The sequence below is a fragment of the Aegilops tauschii genome, chromosome 2 (genome assembly GCF_002575655.3).
Source record: "Aegilops tauschii subsp. strangulata cultivar AL8/78 chromosome 2, Aet v6.0, whole genome shotgun sequence".
Lineage (NCBI taxonomy): Eukaryota > Viridiplantae > Streptophyta > Magnoliopsida > Poales > Poaceae > Aegilops > Aegilops tauschii.
Genome location: NC_053036.3, coordinates 545,296,593 through 545,308,536, shown reverse-complemented (window position 1 = coordinate 545,308,536; position 11,944 = coordinate 545,296,593). Strand labels below are relative to the sequence as shown.

Sequence of the window (11,944 nt, the reverse complement as noted above, 5' to 3'; positions counted from 1 at the left end):
CCGATGTGGTTCCACCATAACAACCTGCGATCATTTAGCAGTTGGTCAATGCATGGGAACTGTAGTTTGTACAACATGGCACATGTAGTGGTTCAACCATGGCACACAGATTTGTTCACACTTGTCATCCACAGTTGTTTAGACATTGCAATAACATTTCATTAGACATGGCAACTGCAATTGATTTGCCATGGCAACTGCAGTTGTCCAGGCATGGCAACTGCAGCTGTCCAGACACAGCAAATGTAGTTGTCCAGACACGGCAACTGCGTTTTGTCAAGTCACCACGTAAACACCAATGTCACCTATGTTCCTTCTCCTGATTCACTGTCCACAAAATCATTTCATACGACTCACCTGTGTACAACGTTGATGGCAGGTACATGGTTGCCGCCTGTTGCCACGTGCTGCATGAAGGTCCAGCGTTTTTCCATATAACTCGTAAGTATTTGCCATCCTTGCAAGTTTAATTTCATGGCCACACCAGTATGTTTCTTTTTCGTATGCGTTACCTTGATTTGCCACATTGGTTACTTGAAGTTGGTCGCCCGTACATCTGTCAGCGTTAGCGCCCTGTCCCTGAACTTGCCATGGTATCCCCGTGTGTGTGGTTGGGTCATAAGAACCTGCGAAAAATGACATTGTAGGACATAAGTAGAATGCCATTTTCCTCGTCACAAACATGGCAACTGCCCCTTTTTTTGATCATGCATCGTACCGATGCTCACGTACTGCTCTAGTAGTGGCAGCAACGGCCTTGCGGAAATGAGTTGATTGTACTCTGCTGCATCCCAAGGGGGCGTTTCCGGCCTTTGAGAAAACCAAGGACCAGTGCCGTCTTCATGATTCATTTTTCCGCTTTTTTCTACCACTGTGTTTTCAGTCACTGCACGAACAAGAACGTATGAATATCCGAAAATGCACACTTTCTATTTTGCACATACAAGAAAACACGGCAATCTTATCACATTTTCTTGCATAGACAACCAATACATCATGGCAAGTAGGTCATGCACATTCATTCTCTTTTCTAAAATCTGGATGCCAACTATCATTTTGAACAGATGGCAACAGCCAAGATAATATGATGGCAAGTAACAACATAACATGGTGGCAGCTAACGGCAAAGATAGGTGGCAATTAACGTCAGATATAGGTGGCAACTAATTTTTTCCGTCCGTACGCACCACCCAAATTCCTCCTTTCTTCCCCTAATTTTAGTAAATCCTACACATTCTTCTGGAGCAACTATTTGCAACAACCCGACCCAGAAGCTTAGTTCAACTCTAGGATACAATATGGCAGATCTGGCGTATGTTGGTGGGCAAAGGGGAATACACACAGATCTGTGTTGTGTTTGCCATGACAGCGTGGATCTAGTCGCCATCTTCGTAGGCAATCTGGAATTTCAATTTTCTAGACAGAAGAAGGACGAAACATGAGGAGATCGGAGATCGACCTGTTAGCTCGTCGCCGCGGGGGAGGGGGGTGGGGGTGGCGGTGGGGGTAGGGATGCGCTAGGGATCTGCTCTGGTTGCCATGGCAACTAGAGAAGGAAGACGATGGAGGTAGGGGATCGAGAGGTAGGAGACGACGGCGGCAGGTCGGAGTGGGGTTCGAAGGCAGGCCGGGACGACGGGCGCGTTAGATCGTGCGGGCAGCGGTCGATTGCCCGGACGTGTGGGCGATTGTGCCACACACCGAACGTGCGGGCTGTGGCTGCCTGCACCCGGACGCCATCGTGCAGACGGGGTCGTCTCCGTGCCACACAGGGCGTGCGGCACAACCCCACTAGATGCCACACATGTGGCAGTTATCGTCGTCCTTTATCTATTCCCGAAATCGTGGCCAGCAACTTGACACGAGACCACTCAGACAGAAAAAAGAAAAGAGTTAAATATATCACAGGTGCCTTAACTTGTCCGTTGCAGTCAGTTTAGTGCCTAAACTTGTAAAATACACAAAAATGATGCTATAGCTTGTCGCACGGTGCATATACGGTGCCTCCGCCCGTATGCCACCGTATGTGTTGTCCACGTGGAGTGACAGCTGGTGGTTGACCCAGATGTCAGAGGGTGTGAGCGATGCATGTGCTGGGTGAAATGCATACGAGTTTTTCTGCGCAAAAAATCCCCTAAGATTTAATTAAAGTCGCAAATGAGCCCTTGCTCTGTATATGCCAATAACAGGAAAAAAATAAACTACATCTTTGAATTGGTTTCAGCCCTGGGACATCCAGGTTAAATAGCTAGTACTTTGTGTACAGTTGTTAGCTAGAAAGTCTATATATCGCTCTGCAATTTCTATTCTGTTTTTTAAGTTGCTGTTTGGTTTTTATGATATACAATATTGTAATATTAAAATACAATAATTATCAATATGTGATTATTTTCTATTTAAATTTTTATTCTTTTTCTATTATTTGCAGTTCAAAGATTTAACCATGAACTTTGTCTAAAATTTATGTTGATTAAACAGTTCAACATATATTATAAAATATTACAAATTTGTTTTGCATCTTCACTCAGTACCACAAGCACGCAGAATTATTTTGTATCTTCATTGTATTTTTAGAATACATAATTATTAAAAATCAACAACGTTGTATTTTGAAAATTGTTCAACATGCATTAAAAATCATTGTGTAGAAACAATAAATTCTATAAATGTGTTAACACATGTTAAACGTGTTTGTAGAAATGTAAGAATAATTATACACTAAAAATTTTAATATATATTGAACATTTTATGAAATAGATGTTGTAAATTTTTTGAATGCATGACAGACATTTTTTACAAACACATTTATAATTTCTTAATACACGCGAGAATTTTCCAAAAATATGATGATTTTTTTAAAACTTTTTTAAGTTGATGACAGGTAATATGTTGAATAGTTCTTTTTTTCAAACGTGAGACTTTCTTAATATTTTTTTCAATTTCCCACGAATCAATTTTTATTTTTTATTTCTCTTTATTATGTCACCCAGTTTCTTGGTAAGTAGAAGCGTATTAGGATATTGCATAGTCAACTATTATAGGCGTAGTGATTAGCACATGTGTGTAGGCTGTGCGCCCTGGTACCAAGTTCGAATCCTGTCGGGTGCTCTTTTTTTGTTATTACTATTTTATCCCATGTGCTGGCATGCGAGTTTTCTAACGTATTTAAATAAAATGTCAGGAGCTTTTGTGAAAATTATATAAAGTATAAGGAGTTTTCTGTAAAACAATGCAATTTGACGTATTTAAATAAAATATCGGGAGCTTTTGTGAAAATTATATCAAGTACAAAGAGTTTTCTGTAAAACAACCAGCACACTCCTCTCACACCCATTGACATGTGGGCTGATGCCATGTTGGCACTGTGGGCAGTGCATATGCCCAAATACGGAAGGAGGCACCGTATTTGAACGCTCGAACAAGTTGCGGCACCAGTTTTGTGTATTTTACAAGTTTAGGCATCAAAGTGACCGCACTGGACAAGTTAAGGTACCCGTGATGTATTTGGCACTCAAAGCAGCAGCCGAAACAGCAGATCGGGCTACTGTTCGGTGAGAATTTACAGGTCTGGAGCGGAACGGTTCAGACGGGATTCACCCAAGAACAGTTGCAAAACGGAGCCTGAGCAGTCATGTCCGTCCGTTCTGAGTTGTGACGCACATGCCCGATTCCTCCGCTGCTGCGTCGTCAGACCCGCGAAAGCGGTGCGCCACTGTGCTGCCTGATCGGCCAACAGAGCCGGACGCGAAATTCCGCGAAACCTCGCGCGATCTTTGACAGGTGCTCCGACTGCCCTGTGTAGTCCTCGAGAATACAGTGATGAAAAAAGCGAAAGTGATGGGTGGACTTCCTGCGATGGATCAACTCGTTGGCTTGGCCGGGTGAAGCGGACCATGGCTAAATCAGTGCACGCGACTGAATCAGCAGATGGTCGTTTGTTGCTCCTGCCAGGTGGTTGGGTACTGGCGAGCTACGAGCAGAGTTTCCACAATGCTGCCGTGGCTTGTACTTCGCCGGGTTGATCTTCCGACTCCGCGTCCGTTGAAACGGCAATGCCTTTGACACCTGGAGAGCTCTTTCAGCGACAAGACAATGAAGTAGGCGAAAGTGCCGTTCTGCTCCAAGCACAAATGCACTCGTCATGAACAGTAAAACCCGAAAATAGTACAAGAAAAATCCTCAATTTTTAGCAAAATAAACATTAAGCTTACTTAACTTTAGATCATTATTATGTATGCAAAAAAATAACAATGATTAGAAGAAAATCATATTTACTAGAGAGAGCCCACCGGCTATAATTTTAGGGTCATAGAAAATTTAGGCCCATAAGCGAGGGTGTGCGTTCGCATGGGCCGGGCCATTAACGGTGACAGCCGATTTTGTCTTCTTATTTTCGGTTTTCTATTTTTCGGCTGTGTTTCTTTATCTTAATATATATGTTTCTTATGGCGGCTGCTACAAATCAGCCGGTTGGTATGTGTGAAACTTAAGCCGCCTTCCGAACCGTCTGATCATTGTGATCTGGACACGACATGGCCGTCAGATTTAGTCAATGTGAGCTCGCTGGATGTAACTGCTCCTGCTTCGTCCCGCAACGCTAGGATGCGTGAGCACGGAGGTGGCCCTCCTCGGTCCTTGCAGCACAGCCGCTGCCACGCTAAACATGCTGAACACTTCATTGTAGCGCCGCCGATCTAACTTGAGCGCCCGCTCCATTGCAACGCCGCCAGCAGCAGCGCCGCCGTGCTCGACTTGTCACGCCGCCGCCGCCGCGCCCGCTCCATTGCAGCGCCACCGGCAACCGTGCCCCCACTCCATCGCAGCGCCGCCCACAGCTGCGCCAGCTCCATCGCAGCACCGCCTTGTCGCGTCGCCGCAGCAATGCCCGCTCCATTGCAACGCCGCCGTACTCAACTTGTCGCGCCATCGACAGCATCACCTGCTCCATTGCAGCGTTTCCGACTTCGTATGCAGCGCGGTGAACTGTCTCGCAGCACAATCGCCGCCGCCACACACGGTGGCCTTCGCAGCTCTCCTGGACCAACGACACGCAACACCGTCATCGTGGTGTTGCTCTGCAGCTGGACGAGGAGGCTCGCAACACCGTGGCCCCCGACGCTTCACCGGTCGTCGTGGTGGTCTCGCTGCAACGGATCACAACATAGCCCCTCCCCCATCTGAAGCGGCGGACGTCGGTCTGCGGTGGTGCCCATGTGCGGGTGATGGAGATGAGGCAAGGGCGACGACTAGCAAGAAAAAAGAATGAATCAGAGCAGCAGGGAGTGGCGCGCGTGTGAAATCTGGTGTGCATCCGTGAGAATTGGCTATGGAGAGGAGAGGACGGGGGCGAGTGGAGTTAGCGAGAAGGAAGGAGAAGATGTGGTCCTGGTGAATCGGGTGGGATAAGGCTGGAGATTGAGCGGTGGGCTGCTGGCCCACGGGGACACGTGTCGCTCAACAGAGGAGATTTACGACGCGAGAAAATCAGCCGGTTGAAACTAAACGTTTTCCATGTTTCGCCTGTTTCTTAGGTTTTTGGATGGTCATTTTGAGGTAATATCAGTGACAGTCATATAACTTGCATCTATTATTCAGTTTGGTGCTAAAAGTTGTAAAATACGTCATTGCGGTCACATAACTTGCCTATGGGTGCATATACGGTCACTTCTTTCGTATCCAGCCATATCTTGTGGTCACGTGTTGTGTCAGCATGAATACGGCCCACATGTCAGTGGTTGTGAGTGGTGAGGCGTTGGGTGAGCCATGCATTATCTTTCTTCTGAAAAAAAATCCTCGATTTTTATTTAATTTCGCACATGTAGGCACATAGTATCTTTCAAGAACGAGGAATAAAAAAATAGGGGACTAGAATGGACGTCCTGCAAACTAAGAGATAACTGCACTAACCACTCGAGTACTCGACCAAGAATAAATTCATATAAAACTTACAAATAAAATTTTCTTTAATACAATGTTCGCTCATCCCAACAAAGGAATAAACGAAAACTAAAAACATGTTCGTGTATTCCCCGCAGGAATAAAATGATGTAAGAAAACAACTTATATTTTGTTGTTTGTGACATTTCAAAAATGTTCATACGTTGTAAAAAGAGTATGTGATATTTAAAAAATCAATCATTTAAAAATATATTTTTGTAACTAAAAAAGTAAGTTACATTTCAGAAATATTCACGCATTTCAAAAATTTATTCATGCGGGGAATAGAAATGCACGTGTGTATGTTGTTATTAATCTTGTTCTATTTAAGAAAACTACGCGGGTAATAGAAATTTATGCACATTATCACCGGGAGAGTGGGATCATTCTGTTTTAGTGATCATTTTTTTCAAATATAAGATTATTCAAATTTTAAAATTCTTTTGGACAAATCAGCTGAACTATATATTTTTATCTAGATTTTCAAATATAAAATTATTTGAATTCGAAAAAACCTCACTAATTTGCCTGAAAGAAATTAACGCACATTTATTCTGCACTATATCTTCTTTTTTTCTAGATTTTTAAATTTGCAATTATTCGAATTCAGAAAAAATAGTTCATTTGTCCGAAAAATTTGCGTACAAGCGTTCTGACCTATATTTTCCTTTATCTAGATTTAAAAACTTAAAATTATTTGAATTCGATAACAATTTCCATTGATTTGTCCAAAAAAATACGTGCATTCATTCTGCACTAGATTTTTGAAGTTAAAATTATTCGAATTTAAACAAAAATTTAGTTGATTCGTCTAAAAAAATATGTACATTCATTCTGCACTGTATTTCTTTTATCTATGTTTTTAAAATTTAATATTATTTGAGTTCAAACAAAAATTTAGCTATTTTCTTACATAGAAAAGAAGAAAGAAGAATACAGAAGATAAATTGTGTATATCTCTTTAATTGCACATGCGGCGAGCTAGCCAGGAGGCCATAGGTTTGAACCGGGGCTATCCCTGTTTTGCACAGCTTTTCCCGTTTTAATTTCTACTTTCTTCGTACTGTCCATATTATATGCAGCTAACTGTGCGTACTAATCACCAAAATCAGGTTGGTCGAGTAGTTCGAAGCCCAGCATGTACCAGCGTTTTCAATTTCATTTGAGAAATGTCTGTGTAAATAAAATGCAAGGGTTCAGAAAAAGTTTGGTTTTAATTTTATTTGAGAATTTTCTGCATAAATAAATGAAATGCAAGGGTTCAAAAAAAACACTGGCAATGGCCCCCCAGAACGTTGGCACGCCACGTGTGTGTGTGGGATACGGCCGAATACGATAGAAAGCAGGGGCGGACCCAGGATGAAAACTGAGAGGGGGCAAAGATGTGTAGTATATTTTTTTATGGGAAGATTGTAGATACTAATGGTTAGACCATTTACACAAACTAGCCACACAACTACACAAGCATATATATAGGGATTAGTAAGTAATAAGCAAAATCATGTATTTCCTTATAGTATAATTTCATCATACACATAATTATGACAACTTTATTGCAAGAGTAAAAGTAAACTAACCATTTAAGACACAATGACTTGATAAGTGGCAATTTGTTGTTCGCAACCTTCTTGAATAAAATTTCTAGCCAGCAACCTGTAAGAAAAAAAAGTACATGTTAAGGGAGAATGTAAACATTACGATAAATTAATTTAAACCCATCACTTCCTCCTGTTCATCGCATAACATTTTTTTCATGGAAGCGTTTTACTATCACTTCATCGTAGATGATATCCAAGATTGCTCTTCCACAAAGCAAATGTTACGTAAAGCATTATTCAGAAACTTCATAGCGAGAAGAATCTCTCAACAGATGGATGAGGTTTTTCCAATATTCCTAGGTTTAAACTTAGATGCATGAGGCTCATAAGGTTCCCATGTAAAGTACATTGTCCTGATGTTGATTGAGATCAAAACATGTAATTCTCTTACTTTTAGATGGATCCCAAGGAAGCTTGTTCAGATCAATTAACCGAAGCATGTTGCGAGTTGTAGATTTTACAACAAACATAGGAAAACCCTCCTTTAGCTCCCCTGCCAATGTCAAAAGGTTGAGACATTAAATAAAATATCATACATGAAGGCAGATAGTACCTAGTACCTACAGATTTATTCCTCTCTCACATACCCAAACTTATTTTGTACAAATTATTCCGTGCAGCTACAATCAGTTTACCTAGTTATCAATTGGTATATTGTACACAAGGTTGATATTTGAAATAAAACTCGCCCAATTCCTAACTCAGAAATAGAGAAGGAACAACAATTTGGAAATTAGAACTGAAACTAGAAAAGATGAACTTACCCTAGGGTTTATCTCGATTGATCAGTAACACGCAGAAGAGCATCACAGATAAAATTGAGAGGGCCATAGATCAGGAAACCGGCTGGGCGTCCGTTGTGCACAACGCAGATCGAAGGCGTTTGCCGAAGACCGGAGATGAACTGGCGAGGGCGCGTTGCGTTTTGCTTGGCCGCCAGGCGGCAATTGCGCCTAGGACTCAGGTCTCCGTCCGTCCGTGCTCTGTGCAAATACGATTATATGGCACAGGCCAATGACTTCTCGTATGTGAAAGGCCATGTGCCTGGGTGGGCTCGGTTGTCAATAATGTATGGCCTTTGCAAAGTTTAACCAGGAAAAAGAAATAAGTGGGGGCAAAGATGACGGGCTGAGAGGGGGCAAAGTTGTATACTAGAGGCCTTGTATAAGACAGCCCAAAAATCGAGTGGGGGCATCTGCCCCCACAGCTCTGTACGTGCGTCCACCCCTGATAGAAAGCACCGTCATTTATATGAATGAGAGGACAAGTTAGGTGACCAGAAACACGTATTTTACAAGTTTATGCACCAAACTGAACGTCCCATGCAAGTTTTATGACTCCCGATGTATTTACCTCTTTATTTTACTTCATCTATTGACTCCAACAAAATGAGGATACGAAACCGTCCCATTTCACTAGAATGAAACTCGCTCGATTCAGTTGGGATCTTCAACTAAATGCCCTTAATCCCCACGGTCAAGGTAACAGGGATCAAGAACTTGCAGATGGAACAATGTGGAGCCAAACAGTCTGTCAATTACTCCCTCCATTTCTAAATATACGCCTTTCTGGATATTTCAATATGGATTACATGCGGATGTATATAGACGTATTTTAGAGTGTAGATTCATTCATTTTACTCCGTCTGTAGTTTATATTGAAATCTCTAAAAATGCTTATATTTAGGAACGGATGGAGTAGACATTAGATTGATGCAAAAGTTCATCGACCTTTATCAGACTAGTGAGTGGGCGGCAACTTGACACCAGACTGCTCAAAGAAGATGAAAAACAAAGCAACAGCTGCAACAGTGGATCAGCCGATCACAGCAGCATGCGCGAGAAGTTGAAACGGTACAGTTCAGACTTCAGAGGAGATCCGCGAAAGAACTGTTAGAAAACAGATCCCGAACGGTCATGTCCGTTCGTTCAGAGTCCGATTCCTCTGCTGTGTCGTCAGACTCCCAAGAACGGTGCTATTGCCACTGTGCTGCTTGATTGATCGGCCAACAGAGTGGACGCGAAATGTCGAGAAACCTTGTGAGAGGTCTTGACAGGTGCTGCACGCTGCCTGCCCTGTGCAGTCCTCGAGAATGCCCTGAAGAAAAAGAGAAAGTGAAGGGTGGACTTTGGCGATGTACCAACTCGTTGGCTCGGCTGGATGCAGTGAACGATGATGAACTGTCCGTTGGTCGAACTGTAGATGGATGTTGCCATGTTACCAGTTCAGTGCACGCATCTAAAATCAGAGTTGAAACATGTCCATGACATCGTCGTCGTTGTTTCTGCCAGGTGGGTGAGTACTGACGAGTGACGGGCAGAGTTTTCCACATGCTGCCGGGAGTCGTATGCTTGTCGCAGGTTGATCTCTTCAACACCGCGTGCGTTGAAACGGCAATGCCTTTGACATCCGCGGAGCGCGCTCTCTTCAACGATAAACTAGAGGTCATTTCATCTAGAAGCAGGGGAATACATTGATCATTTATATTCGAAAATAATGAAAAGTCCACGGCGAGCCGGTAACTATACCTATATATGTATGCAGTCTGGCACAAGAAACAGTAAAGAAACTTTTAGGCCGGCTTTCTTCCTTACCATGTCAGAGTTGGCCAACCTGATACTCCTCATTAGGTTGAAACGGCACGTGCCGGCCATGTTCGGCATACCAAATCAACTAGAATAGCATGCAGCTCAGCTTGAACCTGTACATGCCAACGACTCCATCCAGAAATGTTTCTTTAGGCGAACCGGCCAAAATTGTCAACCTGGAGTTAGGCCCCACTTGCCATACATAAACTGACATAGCACATCATGCAACAAGACTCCACTGTGCAGATTCAACTCTCTCTTAACAGCCACGTGAAACACCCTCTTTCAGACCCTCTGGGTGACCCGGTAAGATTCACCCCCCCCCCCCCCCCCCCCCCTCTCTCAGAAATGGCAGATTGTGAACCACAGAACGGTACCACGCGCCAGCCCGCACACAGGACCGTCGACCACAGACGTGTCCGTGTAGGCTCGCACACAGAAAGAATCCTGGCGTGCCGTGCGTACATGCGCACCACACGTTCACACAACAAGTGGGGACGAGCGAACGAACGCATCAAAAGTCAAACGGGATCCGATCCCAGCCCAGCACCGCGCGCGCACCCTACCCTGTGGTTGCCGATACGGGCCATGCCTTTCCATGCGCCCACGCGCGGCTCGTGGCCATGGCGACGTCAAAGCCCGAGCCGATCGGGAGGCGCCGCGGCCGGCTCGCCACAGGATCCCGAATCGAATTGACCGATTTTTTGGCGCAGCAACGGACGGAGAAACCAAATCTCTGGCCGATTCACTGCTGCACGGACGGGCGGTTGGCTGCGCCGGGAAAGGGACGGACGGCCCGGATGGATTTGTCTGCTCGGGGCCTCGTTCTGGTCGCGGTTGGGAGCTGGCCAGTAGTAGACGCGAATAATGACGCAGCTGCACCGATTAATTAGCGGAATTAAAGCCCGACGCACGATTAGGTTTGACCTGTCGATCTTGACAAGCCCGCCATGATTGCTGGCATTTAAGCGAGGAGGTGGGGTCAACTCGTGCAGGTCGATCTTTATCTGCCGCCTTGATGCTCGTGAGGTCTTAATCTTGGTATTTTCTTGAACAGAATACTCCAGCAAAGCCGGGGTGAAACGTGTGGCAATGGGTCTCTACTGTAGAGTTGACATTGGACATTTCATTACAACTGGGTCTGCACTGTAGGGCTTATCTCTACCTGTAGAGTTGACATTTCATACAAGTGGAGCCTTAGTTTACGGTGTGTGGATACCAGAGAACCAACAAGTAGTTGGTCGGTGTCTCGTTAATGCAAATTATCCTATCGGTGTAAGCTGACGTTTTTTTGTATGGACAAAAAGTCGTATGAATGCAAAGCTAAGGATTTCTTTTTCTTCTACTTTATGTGGCTTAGTGAAGTTTAAAGTTGTTGAACATAATATGTAGGTCTACACGCATGTATATGGTTAGGATAATCTCCTACCGGCCCCGCCTCTAGTTTCCTTGTATAGATGAGGTTGAGGGCTCCCTTTGTACATATATACGTCCGTTGTGCACCCGATCAATATCGAGAGTTGCATTGCCTTTCAACATGGTATCACTTTCCTTCCCGATCCTAACCCTAGCTTCCGCCTAGCCTAGCCGCGCCGCCGCCGCAGCTCCCTGCTGCAGCCGCCGCCGCCGCCCTCCTCCTGTGCCGCCGTGATAATCCCCAAGTGCAGGGAATCATAGTAGCAATTTCCAAAGGTGGAAGTGATAAGTATGGAGTGTCGAACCCACAAGGAGCTAAAGGTAAGATCAATATTCTCTCAAGTCCTATCTGCCACTAATACGACTCTACGTACACCGAACGGTTGCTTCCAACTAGAAACGAGA

General features: G+C 44.3%; 1 long non-coding RNA gene across 1 annotated transcript; it reads right to left on the bottom strand.

Annotated features, from left to right (window-relative positions):
* Nucleotides 1–2,954: 2,954 nt before the first annotated feature.
* Nucleotides 2,955–8,710, bottom strand: LOC123497390 (uncharacterized). The gene is made up of 3 exons (XR_006671095.1): nt 7,927–8,710; nt 7,515–7,590; nt 2,955–4,115 (listed from the first exon to the last, which is right to left on the bottom strand). It is a non-coding gene; the product is annotated as an uncharacterized lncRNA (long non-coding RNA).
* Between the last annotated feature and the right edge of the window lie 3,234 nt (nt 8,711–11,944).